The 7307-nt window shown below is 43.5% G+C and overlaps 1 pseudogene; it reads right to left on the bottom strand.

Moving 5' to 3' along the window:
• Positions 1-224: 224 nt before the first annotated feature.
• On the bottom strand, positions 225-6733 carry LOC119162234 (uncharacterized; annotated as a pseudogene).
• Between the last annotated feature and the right edge of the window lie 574 nt (positions 6734-7307).

Here is a 7307-nt window from a genome sequence, read left to right as displayed (position 1 = left end):
GTCGACGAAGTCGGCCTCGCAAAAGCAGTTTCGCGCGTATGTAGCCGTCACCGCCTTTCACGAAATATTCACAATCTCCACAGCTGAATACCGGGACGCCCGAAGCGGCAAGTTGGCTGCCATGTGGTCAACAGCTATGAGCAAGCGCTCCGCTAACGCACATATTACGTTCAAGCAAAGCAGTCACACTTTCGACGTTTTGTTGAGCGGCAGGGCAAAGGGTGCTAGTCCTCCCGCCTGCCATCCTGATCACACAGGCACACCAAGAGAGCAAGACGCACACATGCGACACACATGCCAGAACGCGTGGAACAGCTCTGGGCCTGTTTTCAGTCATAAGACGAAACTAATTCGAGCCAGCGTGGCTGGCGTTGCCACGCTGACTCGAAGGAGTTGCGATAAAGAGAGGGGAGGATGCGGTGGGAGGGAGACCTTGAAAACCAAAACACACGGGAAGGAGGCAGGTTGGGTAGCTTGCTTGAAAGGTCCCAGAAACTGTCACGTAGAAAAACTTGAAAGAGTACCTGCGCGCGCAGAAGTCAAAGCACGGCCGCCAGGATCGGTGCGCGTAGCAGTGTTTGAAGAATCGGTGGCCGTGGTCGAAAAATCGTTTTGTTGTGCCGGCGGGTTTGCGTGGCCTCACGAACTTCGATATTTTGCGATTCGTTCCGCGCAAATTAACAACCGTTAGTGCAACCGTTAGTGCAATTTTGTGCCATTGAACCAATGTATATTTTCACAATCGCGCGGATATTTTTAGTTTTAAGCAAAAGTTCGTTTTAAGTGGGTCCGTTATATGTGGGTTCGACTGTACTAATGTCAGCGGCTACGGAGTAAAGGCGGGCCGCATTGGGCACGGCAACAGTGACGCAAGGCGGACGGACTGCTTTCGAATGGGGAATTCAAAATGTGCTAATGTGATGTGGACCACTGAATTGTGATTTTATTTCAATATAAGCACTTCCTTGCCACAAAAGTAGCACTACGAGGTTCCCAGACCGCTATTTCAGCAATCAACATCAACTTAATATTTGCCTTTAGTGTCCCTTTAAGATAAGCATGACAGTTGCACAAACCTTTGGCAGTGTATCCAGCATCATGTCAAGGATTGCAGCCCCCTTTTACTCTCGGAATGCATCTGCCTTCTTGATCAGTGTCTCTGCTTCAGCACGTGCCTTGCTCTCAATGGCGAATGCCTCTGCCTCTCCTTTGAGCTGCAAGAACACAAAACAATGACGTTACAAGATGAAGAACGAAAGGCATTCACAGCAATGGAACACATAGTATTGTAAGAGAGGTAAGAAAGAGTAAGATCAGCAAGCTCAAATGGCTCCTAATATGAATAAAGTGCTTCAAAGGTCTTTACATCATCTGAAAAAAGCAAGCTAGATTAAAACACTCAGTACAAGTAAAAATTAAACTAAACTGTTTTTTACGTAAATAAACCTAATAAAGTTAACATCAGTTGATTTGACTACAATTTAAATCAGACTTTTTGCTTAATTAGAATACTACACTGAAGATCACTGCATGCAACCATGCATTGCCTAGGAAAGAAACTTGTTTCATTCTAACGAGAAAGCAGCCATTCTGGTTTACTTGACCCCGTCACAAAAAGCCTGAAACCAAGAAATTTCACACAAAGCCATCACTACTGAATCTCAGCAGCAACATGCTCTGCTGTGATAACAACCTAAATTGCCCCTCTGGGCAATACAGGCTTTGACACTATTGATACCACTAGAAATATCTTGTGCCAAAGCTGCAACACAATTAAGAGGCAAACCATAGTGGGAGACTAAATATTTACCAGCTGGTGTTCTTTAACACGTGTCCGAGCATTAATGCATATACTAGGGCAATGGCCGCTCCCTGTAAAAGCCGCACCTAGGACTGTTTAAAAGGTCTCCCTCAATATATCATCAAAAATTGTCTGTGTATTAGACACACCCTCGATTTTTTTAGAAGCCGAGCAGTGTTATCTGTACTGTGTTGCTAGAGTCCATAGCTTTTTTAGGAGCTTACTCAGCAAGCTTCTAATGCTCGCAACTTGTCCGGTGCCGCCGGCATGTACCCCAGGGTTGCCAGTGTATACCCCTCCAGTCGCCACTCAAGGTTGCCGCTCCGGTGACTGCTCTGGTCGCCTCTCCGGTGATTCCAACAATACTCAATAGGTGGCACGCTACCACCCAAGGCGTTGGTTTTTGATGGGCCGCACGCTCGCCTCTTCGCGACTACGGCCACTTTGTTCTCTTCCCTTTGTAGGCACGGCAGTACGCGACAACTTCCTACGATGAGTGTTACGCATGGGTAACGATATCCTCCCAAGCACTCTCACCTGCCTGCTCTCAACCACGTTTAAAAACACCCAATAGCTGCCCGTCTCCCATTCACGAGCGTTACGCACTTGACTCATGGCAGCTGCCAGTATGGCATAAAGGGGCAGGTGGTTACCGTGCCGATCGACGTGGCCAATACTGTGCAGTGCCGGCCACGGAACGTGCAGGACAACGCTGCCTATGACGTACACATCATGCACTGGCTCGTTAACAAGCCTTCCTACAGAAATGGCCTTGCCAAGAAATGCCGCATGTACCTTCGAACAAGCTCCTCTAACATCATTCCCTTTATTGATATGGTGGTGATTTTTCTCTCGCAACTAACCAACTGGCTGATTGGAAGTTTCAGGCCGATGAAACGTGTGTGCAACGATGGTGCTCTAAGAAGGTGCACTCAGAAAAACAAATGAACGGAGGCGGGTTTTCCAGAGCAAGCACAGCATGCTTGTGGAGATTATAGACTCAGTTCTTCGCTGTTCCATCTCCAGCATGCACTCCAACGCAATCTTTTAGGATAACATAGCGATTAGTGCATATTGATTGATATGTGGGGTTTAACGTCCCAAAACCACCATATGATTATGAGAGACGCTGTACTGGAGGGCTCCGGAAATTTTGACCACCTGGAGTTCTTTAACGTGCACCCAAATCTGAGCACACGGGCCTACAACATTTCTGCATCCATCGGAAATAGCGATTAGTGTATCAAGGTACTCTTAAGCTCAGAAGACTTCAGGCATTTGCATATGTTCATCTGCACCATAGAGAAGCAATTCGATAGATTGCCACAATTTAAGACCTTAGGAAAATGTCACTAGAGGTTTCAGATAAGCTTAAGATCGGCATGCATACTTTGTATTAAAATTACTAATACATGGAACTATTTTCTGATCCTTGTCAAGAAATAACATGAAAAGTGATTGGCTACATCAGGCTACTTCAAGTTTGTTTGTTTTTTTTATTTTGATTCAAAGTTTTTGTTTTGAACATGTTCACTGTGGTACCATTTTATTTGCTCTCCCTGCTTGGATTACATGTCCACAGTATTTGATAAATAAAAAGTAAATCAATAAAAAACAAAGGGAACGAAACGAATTAGGTCATTTAGCCACTGTTCTTTATTCGACCGTCAGAATAATGAGACCAAAATCTGTGATACCAGCAAAGTTTGAAATCGCAGAAAGTTAGTGCACTGTGAAATTTACACAACTTTTTGAAGAATATTTTACGAGTAATTATTACATTGTTGCTCCTTGAAAATATCTAGGAAAATGCTTGCACTCAAGAAGACACGGTAGTTGGGAGACTCACTCGAACGGCCTCAGCCTCTGCATCAGCCTCCATAATGACGCGGTTACGGTTGGCTTCAGCCATTTTTTCAAGTTTGTAATTCTCCGCTTTGGCAGAACGACGCACAGTTGCCTCGAGCTCTTTCTCACGCCGCATGATCTCTTGCTCTTGAACTTGTATCTCCTGAGAACGCTCAACCACCTGTACCTGCATCTGCTCCTCTTTGATGCGCTGCCACGTTTTGGCTGCTTGCAGGCTGTATGCCAGGCCACTGTCCACTTTCTGAAAGTTGGAGAAAAACATTATTTATATATAAGGGAAAGAAGTGTATACCTAAGGGCTACTTTTCCCGTGTTTTGTCACAATAATAATGAGATCTAACAGACAATAATGCCAAGGAATGTATAAGGAAAGTTATTAGAACAATTGTAAGGTAAATAAGAAGAAAGAAAAGTGGGGGAAAAAAACCTGCCGTGAGCAGCAATCGAACCTACGACCTTCGAATACGCTCGTGCATATCACGCTCCCTTCACCTAGAAGTATACTAAATAAACAGTCAATTTCATGTATAGACTACGTATTCCCTCAAGTGCCTGCGAAAAGCAGTACTTACTGACTATTACTGAAAAACACAGCTTTCTGCTTTTAACAGACACCTTGCCCTTTTTGAAAGTGATATTAACCTATAGGATTGAATTCAGGTTTAATTTTTATTTTCATAAAAGTCAACAAGGTGAACCTCACAAAGCAAGTATTAACAAGAAGCAGTTTATAGAATTTTTAGGATAGACCATCACCTAACGTCTATTTGTATGAGAAAGGTACACTAAAAAAATGTCATATGTGATGTGGCCCTGACAAAGACAATATGCTCATCAGTGAAGCATTCCTAAACTTCACAGCCGGAAGCAACACAGACTTCAATAATGAATGACCCTTGAACAGAATACTTGCTCACACGCAAGTAAATATGACACTGACAGTATATTACTGCAAGTACGCTTCAAAAGTGTGCTGCACTATTTCATTGCGAACTGATGAAACTTGCATCAAGAAATTGTGCAAGCTTAATAATGAACTTACTAATGAAAGTTTACAATGTAGTACTGTAAGCCTAGGTAACAGATGGCGTAAAGGTGATTATTGCCCCAAACCTCTGAAGAGATGCTGTCCAAGCCTGGGTAAGATTAATACAAGAAAGGGAGCAGCCACAAAGGAAAATCAAAGTGCATGCATCTTATTAGAGGCTTGATTTTAGCGCTTATACTCTGAGAAGTTCCCTTCTGCACTGTTGAGGCTACAGACTCCTCAGCAAATAGGAAGGACGCTTAGCCCCTCGACATGTATTCATTTGCGCCATGTCGTCTGCCCACCGCATTCACGGTGTCTGCTTAATGAATTGTAGTTATTATGGTTAGTTTATTGACTTACAAACGCAGTTAAGCCATTAAACAAGCTACTGCACTGGGAACTTAAAGCGTGAATTTTTTTCTCTGCTGAAGATTGGTAGAATATCATGCCAGCGGATAACTTCACTTAAAGGCTCTTTCTTTCTGATGCTGTTCTTAGCTCTGGTATGTCTGTTTCTCAGTCGACGCGTTCCTTTGCGTCTCTTGCTGAAACGCTCCTTGGCTCTTTTTTGTTTCCTCCAGCATGGAATGTTCGGATTCATCAACTCTAAAGAACTTCACATATTTCTCACAAAATTTACAAGGCGCACGCAGGCTTTACAGACATTTATTGATTAGAAAATTTGTTCACCCCTAAGCTAAAAAACGCGGTCAGCCTATACGCCTGTCGTTCTTTGAGGGCGCTTCTATTTTCGAGGTGAATGAAAGGAAAATGCAGTTTGCTGATTGGAAGGGATATGAACCCACATCGTCTGCTTGTTCCTTGTGATGTTCTTCTCCTAGTTGAAGAGTTATTGTACGAGGCATGCAAAAGTTGTATAAGATCAATTCCCTGCAATGGTCTGATGTATTTGACATAAACGGTACATTTGAAGGTTTACAATATTACCGTCCTGTTTAGAAGTTTTTCAAAAAGTCATAAACGCAAGAACACGCCATACCTATAATAAAACTTACAATTTTAGAGGTTCCTAGTTACCTTTTGCTTTCTCTGTTACTTGGAAAAATACCGTGACTTATGTGATACAAGTTACCATATAAAAAGGTAATACATAAGCTTTAAATTAGGGAGATTCGAACCTTGAAAGTGTTTGCCTCTACTAGAGGTTACGCGGTTAAGTGTTTAGCGTCGCAATCACTTGGATAACTACGCACGCGAGCAAAGCACAGCATTAGTACAGCATTCTATTAGTACAGCATTGCATTAGTGCAGCAAGTTGGTGGAAAAGAAAAATGATAGTGAGAAGGAAAGTTGTGACGGTAAAGAGAGAAAGAAGCAGGAGAGAGAGAGAGATACGTAGCTAGAAAGAGAAATTTAGAGGTAACGAAAGGGAAGAAAGACAGAAAGAAAAAGAAACAAAGAAAGAGAGAACGTCGATGAGAGAGACAGAATTGGAGACAAAGAGGTAGAAAGAGGAAGCAAGAAATAAAGATAGATAGGCAAGAAAGAAAGATAGAAAGTGCGAGAAAGGAAATACGCAAAAAGAGAAGGCAGCAAATAAAATGTAAAAAAACACAGAGATCACAGAGATAACAGAAGAAAAGAACAGAACGAGGAAGAAAGAAAAACACTTAGGGGATACTGAAGCTTCGCCTTAAAGAGTTGAACGAAATAGCGATATCCTCCGCTGGTGCGTACTTCAAACACTTATTGTGTGAAATCTTTTCAAGCTTGCTATGCACCCACTACGTGGCCTTAAGGAAATAGGCGCAGTAATGTGTGTCCAATTTGTAGTGGGTGACTGGCCTTATACCGTGAAATTAATATGATATTCAAATGTTCTGATACCCGATGAGAGCGCTTGTACCATAGTGCAATATTTCATGTTGTATTAAGAAGCATATATACAGAATCCGTGTGTTTGTAAAGGAAGCATCTTATTTTCACTTTATTTCCCAGCAGAGTAAGTTAACTTCAGTGTATTCAGAAGCAGGTGCGTAGCTGTGTGGTAGAACACCTACTTTGATCACCATCAGGACCCAGAATTGTTTGTTATTTACTTTATTTGCATCTCTCTATTGTGCAGATGATTTTTCGATCACAACCAAGGTCTCCGACACTGGAATTTTTACTATACGAGCTCCTTAGCACAATCGCGAAAGAGAAACAAAGAATGCCACCCTTTTCAATGCTTGGTGCCAGTAGTGCAAAGGTACCTTTACTTTTTAGATGCGGAGCATCTAATACTCGAGGCTTGTAGTGCGGCGCCGTCCGCAAGCTTCCTCTTCCTTCTTCCACCATCTGTGCATCCCTTCCTCCTCTACACACCGCGCGCGCTTCACTCCTCCACCATCTGTGCACCCTTCCTCCTCTACACACCGCGTGCGCTTCTCCTCTTCACGAACATTCGCTAGCTGTATAATGTAGCGCGCATGCGCCGTCACGCTTCGAGAACATCGGCAGCTGACGCGCGCGCATGCGCCGTTGCGCTTCTCCCCCTTCTCGAACATTCGACAGCTGACAGTGCATGCGCCGTCGCGCTGTATATATACTCAAGGTCGATGCTCGCTCGCACAGTTGCCGCTCGTCGGTTGGTTTGTACGGCGC

This window comes from Rhipicephalus microplus, chromosome X (genome assembly GCF_043290135.1).
Source record: "Rhipicephalus microplus isolate Deutch F79 chromosome X, USDA_Rmic, whole genome shotgun sequence".
NCBI lineage: Eukaryota > Metazoa > Arthropoda > Arachnida > Ixodida > Ixodidae > Rhipicephalus > Rhipicephalus microplus.
The sequence above is the reverse complement of the archived record's forward strand: the minus strand, read 5'-3'. Positions and strand labels throughout refer to the sequence as shown.